The 17,459-nt window shown below is 35.9% G+C and overlaps 2 pseudogenes; one reads left to right on the top strand and one right to left on the bottom strand.

Annotated features, from left to right (window-relative positions):
* The first annotated feature begins 293 nt into the window (after positions 1-293).
* On the top strand, positions 294-10,817 carry LOC132051524 (GABA transporter 1-like; annotated as a pseudogene).
* A 1,858-nt stretch (positions 10,818-12,675) lies between these two features.
* On the bottom strand, positions 12,676-16,483 carry LOC132053719 (putative late blight resistance protein homolog R1B-23; annotated as a pseudogene).
* Between the last annotated feature and the right edge of the window lie 976 nt (positions 16,484-17,459).

Here is a 17,459-nt window from a genome sequence, read left to right as displayed (position 1 = left end):
AGCCAATTAAGTAACGGCAAGAGCATATTTAATGAATTTCACATAATTTAATGGGATTTTAAACTCTTTTCCAGAAAAAAAGAGGCAGTCAATTCTCAAGTGTTTAGTCTTCAAAATCGGATATTCTACTTTTTCAACTTTCAACAAACACACATGATCAGATGTTTTTGTTTTTATCTAGAAAAAACTCATCAGTCACACAGCTGGTCCAAATTGTGTTGCTGTCTGCAGTCTTAATTCTTACGTCAGGTTGAATATTCTTTCATTAATTAATGGAAGCTGGAAAGCTACTAGCTCTAAGTCTCTTGACAACTGACTTCCCACTTTTAAGGTATTTAAACATTAATTTCATGTCCAAGCTGATACACTAACTCTCGAATTTCACTCACACAAACTAGCACGAATACTCAAAGATGGCTGTAGTCATCCCAGGATCATATGCTGAAAAGTCCCCCATAGATGCTGAAAATGGTGTCAACGATATTGGTCCGAAAGAGCTTGACGCCGGCGTCCTTTTCGTCCTAAAATCCCAAGGTGAATATGTGTTCCATTTTATACAGCACTCTTTTTTTTTTTTTTTTACACTACTGTTTAAAAAAGATTGTCATATCTATATTGAGAAACTCTTTTAACTTTATTTTACCTTACACGCATGGTCTTATTCCAACTATAGAAATGTCATTATGACATGTTTCATATCACAAAATTATAAAAATTCTTTTGTTATATGCCGGATATCTTCTTGTTTTTTTTTTTTTTTTTTTAACATTCCATGTGCAGTCAAACATCGTAATATAAAATGAAACAGAGCTAGAGTGAGAAACCTGATCATAAATAAAAAGTGTTAATTTCCATATAAGTATAACTCGATTGTGCTATCAAATATGCGTAGAATTTCTGTATCATATATGATGGAGTTGGATGTTTAATCTGATATATTATTTGAATGGTATTGGTAGGGTCATGGTTGCACTGTGGATACCATTTGACAACGGCGATAGTGGCGCCGGCGCTGCTGAGTTTGCCGTTTACTTTCACGTTGTTAGGATGGATAGGGGGAATGATATGCCTGAGCACAGCAGGGATGGTTACTTTCTATTCCTACAATCTTTTGTGTTTAGTATTAGAGCACCATGCTCTGCTTGGAAAGCGCCAGCGTCGTTTCAGAGATATGGCTCATGATATTTTAGGTTCGATGTATTTCTCTGCTTATTTCAGAACTTACAACTAAACATTTATACTAACAATGTGTTTCGTGATTTTTTCACAATCAAGACTTTAAAATGATTTTCCCAAGACTCCTTTAAAATGATCTTTTATTTCATGTAAGAGGTGAATTTAGGTGAAGACATAGGATTCTAAGTTCTTTAAATTTTCTCCTAACATGCCTTAAATCACACATTAACGATTGGGTACTTTGAATGAGATGAGAATTGGAGTTCGGATTTTGAGTTTTTAGTTTTTGGAATCGGTAGAAAAGTCAGAATAAGTGCATTTGTAAATACAAATACTCCCTCGGTTTCAATTTGTTTGAACCTATTTCCTTTTTAGTCCGTGCCAAAATGAATGACTTTTTTTCCTAATTTGAAAACAAATTCACTTTATAAATGATTTACAGTCACACAAATTTTCAAGGCTTATTTTGAACCACAAGTTTCAAAAGTCTTCCCTCTTTCTTAAATGTTGTGCCCAATCAAATGGGTTCATATAAATTGATACGGAGGGAGTATAACATTTGAGCAAAATCACTGAATCCGCCCCCGAATGGATCTCAATTTAATGTGAAAATGATATTGAGAGAGATACGTATATATGACTAGTCAACTTGGAATGGAGGCAAGGTTGACTAATTAAAGACTCAGCATGATTCGTACCCGTTCCTTGGAAAGAAACTTACTGGATATTTTATAATTCAAGATTATGATCAAATGTTCTTAATACTTAACAAATATCAAACGTCCTTTATATGCTTGAGCGCATATAATGCAAACCGTATTCAACTTTAATCTTTCAGAATACTGAGAGATCTATTAATCTTCTAAAATATCTGCAGCTTGTATGTTTTTCCTACGTTGTGGGAGAAAAAACACAACTCAAGAAAGAAACGCACCTTCGAATTCTGATAGAGAAAGAGATTTTTGTTATTCTTTTATTCATTCATATAGTACTAGTACATTAAGATACCGAGGTTCATTTTTTTATTTCTTTGCGGCTGAAAATGGAGCAGGGCCAGGATGGGGCCGGTATTTCGTGGGTCCACTCCAACTAGGCATATGTTATGGCGCAGTCATTGCAACAGCTCTTCTTGGTGGGCAGAGTCTCAAGGTCAGTCTACAAAGTAGTCTTATGGACATCAAAATTCTTATCCAAGAAAAGAAAAAGCTTTAGGATTTACTTGTTTATTTATTTCTTCAATTTTACCTTATAGTTTAACTGACCTTAATATTTTTCTCTGGCATGATTGTGGATAGTGAAGAATCATATATATCTGCCCAATTAGATTAGGATCGAGCTCCCTTGTTGTTTGCATTTTTTGACGATTAATAAATTTTTGGTAAAATTAATGTTGTTGATTGGGAAAGTTTTTTTCTATTATTCTCGTTGTACTTCTCGTTTGGTTAAAGTTCTAAGTAAGCGATGAATTAATAATAATAATAATAATAATAATAATAATAATAATAATAATTAAAAAAAAAAATCACTAGACGATCATTTCAGCTCATGGTTTTATCGATTATTCTTGTATTACTTGTTGTATGAAGTTCTAAATGATAGGCGAAATAGATTAATTTGTTGTAAATCATGACTATTATTTTTTCCCTTCAGTTCATTTACTTGTTGAGTGCACCAAACGGAAGCATGCAGCTCTACCAATTTATCATTATGTTTGGAGGGCTAACACTGGTGATGACACAACTTCCATCCTTCCACTCCCTAAGGCATATTAATCTTGTCTCCTTGATTCTCTGTCTTGCTTATTGTGCTTTCACAACAGCAGGATCCATAGACATTGGTAATTAATTCAATCTCTTAGTTAAAACCTACAATTAAAGTTCCCTAATTGGTAAATCTAATTCTTAATTGATCATTTCTTGTAGGATATTCCAATAAAGCACCAAGAAGGGATTATTCTATTACTGGAGTTGGTATTAATCGGATATTCGGAGTCTTTAATGCTATTTCTATCATCGCTACCACCTACGGAAATGGAATCATTCCCGAAATACAGGTTCCCTTTTATTTACTTCTTATTCTTATTCAAAATAATTTCTCTCAGTGTTTAAATAAGGTTTTATACGCTAATATCAATAGGGAAGGGGTCCAAAACACTCTTTCTACTACGGCTGGCAAAATGGTTAAAAAACATGTAACTATTTGATTCGACCCGGTAGATATGGGTTGGATAACTGAATATTTAAAAATGGATCAAATAGGGATATTACCCATATTATCCCCTAAAAATGGATATTTATATGCACAAAATGAATATCCATATTATCAAATACATTTTTATCTGCTTGTTATTTTCCATGAGTTCTTGCTTTCTAAGAATTTAAGCTTATTTTAGCTTTTAGCATATTTTTTCACCTGACTATTCCTTTAAGCCATGGATAATATTGATATCCATATTATCCTTCGGTTAACTGATCAGTTCTTGTCCATGTTAAATTTGGCTGGGTCGGATAAAACGGCCGCCCGTTTTCCGCTCCTACTTTCTGCTATATGTAAATAATAATCTTCATTTATATTTGGTTATACTTTGAGAGCATTTGTGCCTATGTATTTGTCCTTGAGCCTGATGAACTCCAACTTGAAGTATATGAAAGCTTAATTTTATAAATCATAATCAAAGGTAGAGGGGTGAAATTTGGACCTTTTTTTGAAGTATATTGACATGTGGAATTCCCTCCGTCCATTTTAAAGTCAAGGCGACTACGAGACAATTTGTTAATGACAAGGGCATGAGTAGCCTCAAAATACAATAAAAGGTAAAATTAAAACATTTCATATAAATATTTCTAATTATTTCACATAAAATGTAGTGCTTCTTACTCAGACGTACCACCCAGTCAAACTTTTAAGCATATGTACTGCCCAGTTAAACTTTTTGCAATTCATATAGCCCCGTTTTAGTTTACATCCTTGTAGCCTGTGAAGCTTAAGCCGGGCACACTTTACAACTTTGGGATAAGACACAAGTACCCCCTAAACTATACTCGAAGTTCAAGGGACACACCTTTCCTTTACAGGAGTCTTATTACCTCCTGAACTATTTTAAAGTGTAATAAACGTTACCCTAAGTGCTGACGTGGCATAGAAAACCAAACTCTTGGTAGGTTGTGAAATATACGCATTGCCACGTCTAATTTTGCTTATTTTTTTAAAAAATTTATTTCATTTTCCATTTTGATTTATTTTTAATTTCAAAAATATAAGGAAAGTATCACTTTGTATTTAGAAAAATGAAAAGGACAATTGTTATTGTTCTTGTATGAACTTGAAAAAGAATTGAAGTATAGAGAAAATATGAAGGTTGTTGAAGATTTGAAATTAGGATTCAAGTGCTAAACTCGTTCTAAATTGTTAGTTGTTGTTGCGAAAGAATTTTGAATCCACCATTGTTAAACATTAAAAAGGCTTGAAGAAAAAAAAATGCGTTTGTCTAAATTCTTGTTTGTTGGCCAAATTGATTATTGGGGTTTGGTGATGATGTTGTTGTGAAGTTGTAGTTGGAATTTGAGCTTGATTGATGCGGATTTGGTTGAGTTTTTTGTTGAATTTCAAGACCCAAAATCAGATTTGGAGCTCCAAATGGGAGATAAAATGGGGATGGAGAGTCATTGTGTTTGAACGAATAGCTCTTGAAAATCCGCTTTGGGACTGACACGTGGTCAATTCGTATAGGTTAGAGCCCTTTTTTACGCTCCTACGCTCTTGAAGGAGGTGTTTTCACATCCTTGTCCACGTTAGCACATAACGTGAAAAGAAATAAAGAAAAAAAAAGGTTTAGGGGGGTAATAGGACCCGGGTAATGATAAAGTGTGTCTTTGGAACTTTGGATAAAATTCACGGATACTTGTGCCTGTGACATCATCATATGGCATCACTCTTCCCCCATTTTTTTTTTCCCGATGTCTTTTCTTCAACTGCTCATTTCAAGTTGAATATAAATAATTTGTTCATCTTTACAAGCTTAATATACAATCAAACATACATAAATATATTTTATATACACTTCATGCTTTATATTCTCTTTGAGAAGGTAATTATCATAACTATGTAGAGGGTATGCATAGATTTACACGTCATAAATATATAAATACTATATAATGATTATACACAATTATATACATACGTGTCCTTATTTTTTCTGATCAACATTATCATCCTTTCAAGTTTCCTTTAACATGTTTTTTAACTTCAACTTATCCACACAATAAAAGAAAGAAAAAGTAGGAAGAGAAGAACACAACAACAGATAACATGTCAAATTTCTCCGCCCAACTGCAACTCACGTCACCCCACCTTACACCCTGTATAATTATTAAATAATCAATGTATATTCTGTGTAAAAAATTATGTATAATTGTCTATATACATAAATATACATGTTTATACACTAGATATATAGAATATATACATAACTATGCACCACCAAATTTCTACACATGCGTCGCCACGCCATCAACATAAAATCACCATAACCACTGGTTATTTTGCCGTAATAATACAAAAACAGCATATCAATAAAATAAAATAAAAAACAGAGGGAAGAAAAAGAAAGAAAACTACCACCGCCGTGATTAATGTCGAATCTTCAACTTAACAACACTTCAAATTCAATTCCTCAGTAGCAACAACCACTGTTCTTGAATTCCAAGCCATGAATCTAGAATTTCATATCAAAGTTTACAAGTCCAAGTTGGTATCTCAATCAAGTCTTCAAGTTGTACGAGGAATAAAACTAAAAAAGGAAAATAAAAAGGCAAAGGAACACATAAATGAGAAATCTTGAAGAAAACAATGAGGAATAAAGATAACAATAGATGGGAGAGGAGGAAAAACAAAGGGAAATCTGCTAAACAGCGCAAATGAGAGAGAAAGAAAGAATGGAGAGAGAAAAGGAAAACGATGGAGAGAGAAAAAGGATTTCCTCGGAAAGGTCTTCACTTTTGAATGTGGTGTATCAGATTGATTTGACCTTCTGTGAATAGAAGATTCAAAAATTAAATTTGGATAAATGGATAAAGAACTTTTACCTTTTATGTACAATTTGAGTTAATTCGGGTAATAATAAATGAGTTAGGTTAAGATATTAGTGTTATGAAAAGTCCAGCTAGTAAACAGAAGTCCTATTTTTTAGTCGTGTCCTAGTCTTTAGGAGTATAGTTTACGTGAGTTGTTTCTTAGTCTTAGGAGTAAGTTTGGTGAGTAGTTCCTAGTTTTTTTTGCTAATTCTGTAGTTGCAGAGTACTAATATATCCGAAAAGAGAGCAACTCTTCTTCTTATGTTTTTATGTGATTTTCTACTTTCTTTGTGAACTGATGATGGTATCAGAGCCAGAGATCCTGGAGTGAAAAAAAATTAGCAGTAGCTAAACCTCTCCTCTCCTTTCTGTATTACTCATGGCATTAGAAAGTAATTTTGTGCAAACATGTTAATGGAGAATTTTCTTTGTTCAAAAGAGTATTGGCCATTTGTTAAATCTGGTGATGGAGCACCAACAACAAGGGAAACTCTAGTTGATGCTCAAAAAACAGAGTTCGAAGCAAGCAAACTTAAAGATTCGAAGGCGAAAAATTATCTCTTTCAGGCTATCGATCGTCCCATCCTAGAAACTATTCTTTGCAAAGAAATTGCAAGGGATATTTGGGATTCCATGAAGAAAAAGTATCAAGGCTCCGCCAGAGTGAAGCGTGCACAGCTTCAAGCCTTGAAAAGGGACTTCGAGATTTTGTTGTTGAAAAAAGGAGAATCTGTCACTAGCTATTGTACTAGAACTGTCGAAATATGCAACAAGATGAGCATATTTGGATATCGATGGAAATGAGCAAAATGTATATCGATTAAAGAAGGACCTTTATGGACTAAAACAAGCCCCGCAAGCTTGGTATAGTCACATTGAAGTTTATCACCGCAGTAAAAAAGTTTATCAGAGAGGAAAATAGAACCCTCCTCAATATGGTTCGAAGTTGGGTAGCAAAAGGAAGAACGAAAAAAGTTTTTGGCCAGAAGTGATAAATTGGAGCATACACGTCTTGAATAGAAGCCCTACATTTTCTGTTAAAAACATGATTCCAAAGGAGGCTTGGAGTGGAAGAAGGTCCGCTGTAGATCACTTTAGAATTTTTGGTCGCATTGCTTATGCACATGTCCGAGATGAGAAAAAGAAGAAGCTCAACGATAAAAGTGAAAATTGTGTCTTTCTTGGTGTTTGTGAAACATCTCAGGCATATAATTTATTTAATCCATAAACAAAGAAGATTGTGATAAGCCGAGATGTTATTTTTGATGAAGAAAATACTTGGGATTGGGATATGTAGTCGTCTACCCCAATCCTGTTTTTGAATGAATTCGAAGAAGGGCCTTAATACCCGACAATTCAGAGAATTATGCTCCAACAACTGCTGAAATTACACCAACAGTCGCTGCAACTACACCAACAGCTGCTGCAATTATACCAACAACTACTGAAAATTTTCCACCAGCTTTGGAAGAAACTAATGCAGCAGCTCAGTCACTTCAAGGTACTCGCAAAAGGCGTGTATGGATGTCGGACTATGAAGTAACATGAATTGATGTAAATGATGAAGCAATTACTCATTTTGCATCCTACGGCTTTTTGAGAGTGCCGTTAGAGAAGAAAAATGGAGAAAGGCAATTAATGCTGAAGTTATTAAAAGGAATGATACTTGCATGAGAGCTTATTGATATTCTTCAGAAATAAAAAATCATTGGTGTCAAGTGGGTCTACAAGACGAAACTGAAGAAAAATGGTGAAATTGACAGGTAATAAGAGGCGATTGGTGGCTAAGGGATACAAGTAGGAGGATTGTGTAGATTACACTGAAGTTTTTGCTCCAGTTACAAGGCATGACATGAACAAAATGGTAATTGCATTGGTAGCGCAAAATTCATGGCCTATCTTCCAGTTGGATGTTAAATCAGCTTTCTTACACGAATACTTGGAGGAAGAGGTATTCATCGAACAACCCCCTGACTATGCTAAGGCTGGAAATGAACAAAATGTATATCGATTAAAGAAGGACCTTTATGGACTAAAACAAGCCCCATGAAGCTTGGTATAGTCACATTGAAGCTTATTTTCTTGGGTTTTCAAAAGTTTTCATATGAGCATACGCTTTTTGTGAAGATTGGGGATGATGTTAAAGTGCTTATTGTATACTTATATGTTGATGATTTTATATATAATGGGAATGATAGTGCCATGCTTGCTGAATTCAAGAAGTCTATGATGGATAAATTCGAGATGTCTGATCTTGGTGAGATGCATTACTGTCCTGGTTTAGAAATGGTGCAATTTGATGAGGGATATTTATTTTCCAAAAGAAGTATGTGAGAGAAATTTTAGACAGATTCAAGATGTTGAACTGCAATCCCACGGTCCCCACCAACACACCAGTTGAGCTTGTCTATAAACTAAACAAAGTTGGGAGAGGAACGAAGGTGGATAGCACGCTTTACAAGCAAATTGTGTGTAGTTTAATGTAACTAACTGCCACAAAGCCTGACATGTATGCGCATAAGTCTTGTTCGTAGATATATGGAGAGCCCAACCGAGATACATTTGTTAGCTACGAAGAGAATTCTTCGCTACTTACAATGAACCAATGATTTTGGCATTTTCTACAAGAAGGGGAAAAAGTCAAGTTTGACTGGCTTTACGGACAGCGACTATGCAGGAGATCAAGACGACAGAAAGAGAAATTCGGGTTATGTTTTTATGCTAGGCACTGGGGCTGTTTCGTGTGCTTGTCAAGCTATTTGGTTGAGAAGAATTCTTGAAGAACTACAATTCAAACAAGAAAGAGCAACTACAGTTTTCCGCGACGACAACTCTGCCATCAAGCTATCAAAAAATCTTGTGCTACATGGAAGAAGCAAGCACATTGATGGGTGATACTATTTTGTGCGAGATCTCAACGATGAAGGAACAATAGAGCTGGAATATTGGCGAAGTGAAGACCAACTGCGGATATCTTTACCAAACCTCTCAGGTTGTTTCCTTTCCAAAATCTGAGGAGTTTTGATTGGAATTGACACTATGGAAGAGTTCAAGAAGCTGAAGTAAAACAGAAGCTTGAGAGCTTTCGCCATTTTGTGGGAGGGTGTTAGTGTTATAAGGGTCCTGTTAGTAAATGAAAGTTCTACTAGTAAATGAAAGTCCAGCTAGTAAATAGAAGTCTTATTTTCTAGTCATGTCCCAGTCTTTAGGAGAATAGTTTACGTGAGTTGTTTCCTAGTCTTTAACAGTAAGTTTGGTGAGTAGTTCCTAGTTTTTTGCTCAAAATTGTTGAGTTGTTTGCCTATATAATTATGCAGTTGCAGAGTACTAAATGTATCAGAAAAGAGAGCAGTTTTTCTTCTTACCTTTTTATGTGAATTTTTCTATTTCCTTTGTGAACTGACATAAAATTGGTAAACTAGATTGGCTTAAGCGTATAGGGCCGTAATCTTCTCTAAAATGTAACGGTAAGCATGGCTTGTAGCCCAGAACTGTAAAAACACGTTATTGGAACTTAGCCTATAAAGTTGTTTATACCGTGATACAACTTAAATTATTAAAACAAACTCCTTTATAGTGAATTACTTTCCTTTTTGGGCAGGCCACAATAGCACCTCCAACAACAGGGAAAATGTTCAAGGGGCTATTATTGTGTTACAGTGTAGTGATATCAACATTTTTCAGCGTTGCGATTTTACGGATATTGGGCTTTTGGAAACCAAGCTCAAGCATCAGTGCTCCAAAATTTCATGTCAGATAGGACGCCTTTGCTGCCTAAATGGTTCCTCTTGATGACTTATATCTTCACATTTGTCCAAGTATCAGCTGTTAACTTGGTAACGATCGATATTCTCTTTTCTTTTCAAAATTAGCACATCTTTATTAACTAATGTTGCTAATATATATAAAAAATCTTGCAGACATACTCACAACCAATAAATGTAATACTAGAAAGGAGATTCGCAGATCCAAAGAAAGGCGAATTCTCAATCCGCAATGTGGTTCCCCGGTTAATAACTCGGTCTCTATCGGTGATCATTGCGACAACTTTGGCTGCCATGCTACCATTTTTTGGAGATATCATGGCATTGTTTGGTGCATTTGGTTGCATTCCTCTTGATTTCATTTTGCCAATGGTCTTCTACAATGTCACATTCAAGCCTTCAAGAAAGAGCATAATTTTCTGGGGAAATACCATAATTGCTGTAATTTCTACCATTTTGTCTTTGGTTGGGGCTGTAGCATCAGTGCGGCAAATTGTCATTGACGCCAAGACATATCATCTGTTTGCTAATATGTGATGGGAGTTAGCAGTGTTAGCCAAAATGTAAAGGGCTTCCACTAAAAGTTGAAGACCAAAAAATGTAGTATTACTAATGATAGTGCGGATATGAATACATTGGATGTCCATTTAGTATTTCTATATATCCTTATTTTATGCTACGAACCTTTTAAAATGTACATGTATAGTCTACTTAGTTCTTGTGACTATTAGGATGAAATTTATAGGAAGAACCTTTTAGAATTTGTACCTATTATGAAGGTGTCTCGAAGAACCTACAATTAAATAATTTTTTTGTCACATTAAGAAATCGCATTACAGATAGCCAAGGCAATTAGTAAGCGATCAGAACTTTCGAGTTATAATAAAATTAGAAGCAAATAAAAATCCACATTAACTTGTTAAAATCACATAGGAAGAACAAACAGTTTAAAAAACAACAAAAGAAAAACAAGGCTGAACGGGAAACAAGGCAAGAGGAAAAAGAAAATAAAGGAGTCTGGTACCATACCAGAATAGGAGAATAAAAGCAAAAAAAAAAAAAATAATAAATAAATAAATAATAATAATAATAATAATAATAATAATAATAATAATAATAATAATAATAATAATAATAATAATAATAATAAGACAATAATACTCACGCCGTCCCAATTTAAGTGTCTTAATTTAACTCAAAGACGCGGGTGTTAAAACAACAAGAGATTTTGAATCTATCAAATTAAAGATTTGTGTAGTCCTTTAAATCATGTGTTCTTAAACGCTTAAACTTACTAAATATAAAAAGAGAAACTCTGTCTGGAACAGACAAAAAAAAAAAGTAAGACACTTAAATTGGGATGAAGGGAGTAATAAAAGAGGAGGAAAACAAATACTGAGCAGCTAGGGGATAGACAATCATTGTCACTGGATTCGAATGCTTGCACAATCAAATTGAAGCCTTTAAAAGATCACTTCTTTATCTTCAAGGGTGCCTCTTATCGTTTATAGCAACTTCAGAAAGCTATACTACAGAGTTTCTATCAAATTCTCCAGATTGCCCGTCATTGCCACAGGCATGATTTTCACCAAGGGGTTTATCATCTACTATAAATTGACCTTATACAGTGTCATTTTACGTCACCCCTTCAGCTCTTCTAGCTCTAGCCTGAGTGCACCCCTTCCTGGTAAAGTAGGTCCTCCAGGCCCGTCCGGGCAACTCAATCTGCAAAATAAGAAGAAATATAGGGGATATAGCAGTGACTACAACCAAATCATCTGCACTAATTCGCCTTGACCAAAGTGCAGTTATGATCAGCAGGGGACTTCAAGTTAATTGTTTACATGATACTCCCTCTGTCCCAATATATGTTATACTACTACTTTTTTAGTCTGTCCAAAAAGAATGATAACATTTTTATATTTAGAAATAATTTAACTTAAAACTTCCCTTTTATCCGTAATGAAATGATTTACAACCACACAAATACCTATAACTTGTTTTAGACCACAAGTTCCAAACGTTTCCTTTCTTTCTTAAACTCCGTGCCTAGTCAAACTATATCACATAAATTGGGACGGAGGGAGTAATTGATTACGAGACTTGGATCCGTTTGTGATTGTTAGACAATTCATATCTATTTTGTTTAATCAGTACTTCTGTTTCAGGAAATCATTTCCATCAAACACCCTCAAAGCTTCCTTACAAGGCACAAAAGAAAGAAAGAGCAAGTATGAGTAGTGTACCTCAGAGTGACAAGCTTTATTCTACTCGACAATGAACACTTGGAAACCAGAATTTTGCAAATATTCAACTTGTGTTTCCCTGATGTCCCTTGCTGAATTGGCAACAAGCTCATTGCGGTATCTTACATCAATGGACTTCATAGAAGAGATGTCTTCAAAACAAGAAGGGATTTCCTTAAGATCTATGCATCCGTGCAGAACCAAATGTTCAAGGATAGGAAAGGCACCATCGGAGACAGTCCATTCTCTTAAATCAGTTGTTTTCACTTTCAAGACTTTTGAGTTGAGGGAACTCATCACTGGTCACATTCCATTCATATTTGCTAACCAAAACATTTAGCAGTTTGAGTACCTCAAGATTGGGAATCGTTGCAATGTTTGATTTGATCTCTCTACTCAAACTAAAGTAGGTGAGTGTCAATCTTTTAAGATTTGATGGGAAGATGTGTACACCAGGCATTGCTGAACAAATCTCAAACTTAAGTTGAGCACCTCAAGCCGCCTTAGAAAAATGTATTCAGGCACCCAATAGTCATCGCACTCGATTTTGCAACTCAATTTCCGAAGATTAGGTGTTTTCCTCAGTATCAATTTCCAATCCCTGGCACGAGAAAAACATGGACAGGAAAGAGTTTCCAAATCATCAAGCACAGAGTTGTCAAGTAATTCGTTTGCACCTTTTAATTTGAAATGAGCATAGTCATAAATATGCACGTCTCAATTTACCCATCTTCAAAAATGTAACGGGCAGTGACAAGTGTCCTAACCACAATCTTCCAAGACCTCGGTTGACTATCAATGTTTCAAGGTTTAGAAGATTGGCAATGGATGGTGTAATTGACTCCTGATCAGTTCGAGCAGCAAAATACCTCAAGTAAACTAGCTCAGTTGGGAAAGAATCAATAAAGGTGAATTCCAAATCCAATATTTTCAGAAACTTAAAGTTGTAAAAGATTCGTGATACCTGGGCAGTTTCGTAAAGGCATTGTCTTCCATCTTCGTGGAAGAGTACAGAGCCAACAAGTGAGCAAGATGAACTCCACTCGACAAGATTGTCCATTTCAGCATAAAAGTACAGACGATGTTGAGCGAGCTGCTTGTGAGAGTTAATACAGGAAGGATCGGCATATTGGGATCTGTTGATCTAGAAAGAAATATATTAGTTACCTTTTTTCTTGATAAATCAAGTAGATGGAAAGTATAAGTATAATATTAACTTTGAAGTACAATCTTAAATCATCCCACGCGCTCGGTTCCCATACATCATCAACAAGGATGAGGTATCTTTTGGGTAATAAAGTTCTGCGAAGCACATCAGCTAATTCATTAGCAGACATCTTCTCATATTTTTTAGAGTCCTTTCCAATTGCATCTTCGAGAATGGCAAGTAACAAGTGCCTAACGTTATATATTTGAGACACGCAACATTGTGCCCGGATATCAAAGTGAGAGACAACTGACCGGTCAGAATAGAGTCTGGTGGCCAAAGTTGTTTTGCCCAATCCAAGCATGCCAGTGATTGAGATAACATCCAGCTGTTTGGATCCTCTTACTAGTTGGCTTCTTAACTTTTCTATCACATCCTCCATACCCACAATTTCTTTATTCCTCCTTGGATTACTTGCCAATTTTGATGATGTTTGAGCAGTGCCGGCATCCATGGTATCACGTAATACTAAGTCTACGTCAACCATTTTCTTTTCCTCATTCTCTGCTACCTCTGCCTTGATAAGTATAATCTCCTCTGTGATTCCAAAGAGCTATTGTAGAAGACACCAATCAGGAACATCTTTGCTTAGACAAGCTTCAACCACATATTCCACCTCATATGCTTTGCCAATCAATTGTGTGGCACAATGTTGAAGCCTATCGTTGTTATGTTGCTCTCTGGAGACATCCTCGAGAAAGGGCTGCAAGCTCTCGAGCTCCTTGTGAGTTATTTGATGTTGCTTCTTGATAGAAGCAAGTGAATCTGAATGATGGCCTTGGAAATCCTTCAGGTTGTTTAAAAGGAAATCAACATAACCTAGTCCGCGTATCCTGCAAATTAGATTGAAATGCCTTCCTATTAATTAGGTAGATTACTGTCTTGATACGGTGAATGTTGCCCGATAAATCCAAATGTTCCTTCTCTTCCTCGACATCATATAACGAGTATACAAGAATTCCGGCTTCAACAATGACAGTGTCAATATCTCGAAGATGAAATTCAAGATCTTGTATTGACATATGGATGATATTGTCTCTCAAGAGGTTGAGCATCTCTCGAAAGGATGGCATTTGATCCTCCAAAGAAACTGTCCGCTTGGGATCACTAACAGTTGGTAGCTCCAGCAAATTGTGTAGGAGAGTATCCACAAAGCCAGCTTCACTATCAGCTACGAGCTCAAATTTCATGTTGGCTGATAGTATTGTCAGCTTTAGAGGTTGCAGGACATCAATATAGATATTGCGAATGCACGGCTGAATGGGCTTAATCCTCAGTCGCAGCAGATCAGAAAGCAAAGTTAAAGCCGAGTCTTGATTCTTGCAACCACAGCCTGGTAAATACAACCTGGCAATCATTGCTGCATGGCCAGCTGTAATTAAAATGTGCGTGAAGAAAGTATGTTGGCTCTGATGATGGACCCCTCAAGGCATCTGTCTGACATAAAGCAGACAAAATTCCTCACCAACTTCAACCCCTTTAAAACCTCTTCTATTTGTTCCTTGAGCCTCGGAAGTGAACCCCAGCCTAAGTTACACGGACTCGGGTGCGGGTATCCGATACGGGTACGGATTCGAGTGTCGGATTCGGCAAAATCTAAATTTTAAGATTCGGGGGTGCGTATCCAGTTATGGATACGGGTGCGGGGATTCGGCTATAAATATGAAAAAATATGAAAGGCATATCAAAAAAATACGTTCCAAGAATAATCCGTTGTACAAAGGGTCAATTTTATTATGTTCAACCAGTAAATATGTCCGTGCTTTTGTGCGATTAAAAATATAAATTAATTATCAAAAAATTGACATGCTAATAATTAATTTAAAAATTATCCCTATATTGTATAAGAAAGAAACATTTATAAATAGCATAATTAGGTGCTTTTCAATTTTGTGTCACAAGTAGCATATAATGGAAAATAAAGGGGATAAAAATAGCACATATGAAGAATAAAGGGGTCATTTTTGTATGTTAATACAATTAAGACTTTTAAGAGTCCTAATTCAGCTTGTACACGACTACATGTTTCCTCCAGCCGTAAGCAGTGGTCTTCTTCATATTCCCCAAATTTCCTTTTCAAGGTTTTACAAAGCAAAGCTTTTACAAACAGAGGCGGACCTAGGATTTTAAGACGGTGGGGGCACCACTATCTTAACATAAACGCCAACAAAAATTTTAATGACGATTGAGGGATAATATTGTGTCAGACCGGTCACTGATAGCGTAGCAGTGGCGAAAATACAAGTATATAGGTCAAATATGTGTAATAAATAAAATTAACATAGTGAAGCAAATGAAAGAGATAGCTTAGTGGCTAAGGTTGTGCAACATGTGGTGACAGTGCAGGTTCGAATTCGGGCGAGCTCATTTAACGCTTATTGTTTTCCTAAAAATAGGCTCAAAAAAATAATTAAAAGTAATATTCGGGTTCGATCAAGGGTGACGCGTAAGGGAAGCAGCAGTTGCAACCAACGTGCCCCAAAGGCACTTTCGTTTGTTAGAGTGCACAATTAAATATATACTAATTTCTCAGGTATATACACATATATATATATATACATAATTTTTCCAAAGTGCACTCCTACCCTTTCATTTGGGTCCGCCTCTGTTTACAGAGCAAAGTTTTCAAGCCTCTAGGTCGTCTCTGTATGTCATTTTTCTTATCTTAAATATGTTTTATTTTTAATTTTCAAAAATCAAAATCTCAATATTTTTTCCCAAATTTGTCGACGGACTCCGATCAAAGAATCCGTATGTAATTGACCGTATCCCGGACGTTTGCCGTCCCCGCACCCACACCCGACCGTATCCCGGACAGGAAGGGCACCCAAAATAGCGAGTCCGGTAACTTAGACCCCAGCGAGGATCATCATTCTTAACTATATCATGAAGGCTCTCCACAACAGTATCGATGAATTCTTTGACAAATTTAGGGACAATAATACCACCCTTGAGCTTGTCTGAAAGTTGTAGTAATGATGATGAGTACTTAGCTCCTAAGTAACACGGACTCGCCATTTTGGGTGTTGTTCCCGTCCGAAATACGGTCGGGTGCGGGTGCGGGGACGGCAAACGTCCGGGATACGGTCAATTATATACAGATACGTTGACCGGTGTCCGTCAACAAATTTGGGGAAAAAATTTGAGATTTTGATTTCTCAAAATTAAAAATAAAACAGATTTAAGATAAGGAAAATGACATACAGAGACGACCTAGAGGCTTGAAAACTTTGCTCTGTAAACAGAGACGGACGCAGATGGAAGGTGCACTCCCACCCTTTGGAAAAATTATGTATATATATATATATGTGTATATACTTTGAGAAATTAGTATATATTTAATTGTGCACTCTAACAAACGAAAGTGTCTTTAGGGCACATTGGTTGCACCTACTGCTTCCCTAACACGTCACCCCGGATCGAACTCGAATATCACTTTTAATTATTTTTTTGAGCCTATTTTTAGGAAAACAATAAGCGTTAAATGAGCTCGCCCAGATTCAAACCTGCATTGTCACCACATGTTACACAACCTTAGCCACTGAGCTATCTCTTTCATTTGCTTCACTATGTTAATTTTATTTATTACACATATTTGACCTATATACTTGTATTTTCGCCACTGCTACGCTATCAGTGATCGGTCCGACACAGTATTATCCCTCAGTCGTCAAGAAAATTTTTGTTGGCGTTTATGTTAAGATATTGGTGCCCCGCCGTCTTAAAATCCTAGGTCCACCTCTGTCTGTAAAAGCGTTGCTCCGTAAAACCTTGAAAAGGAAATTTGGGGAATATGAAGAAGGCCACTGCTTGCAGCTGGAGGAGACATGTAGTCATGTACAAGTTGAATTAGGACTCTTAAAAGTCTTAATTGTATTAACATACAAAAATGACCCCTTTATTCTTCATATGTGCTATTTTTATCCCCTTTATTTTCCATCATATGCTACTTGTGACACAAAATTAAAAGGCACCTAATTATGCTATTTATAAA

Source organism: Lycium ferocissimum, chromosome 4 (genome assembly GCF_029784015.1).
Source record: "Lycium ferocissimum isolate CSIRO_LF1 chromosome 4, AGI_CSIRO_Lferr_CH_V1, whole genome shotgun sequence".
Taxonomy (NCBI): Eukaryota; Viridiplantae; Streptophyta; class Magnoliopsida; order Solanales; family Solanaceae; genus Lycium; species Lycium ferocissimum.
Note: the sequence above shows the minus strand (reverse complement) of the source record. Positions and strands in the feature narration are given on the sequence as shown.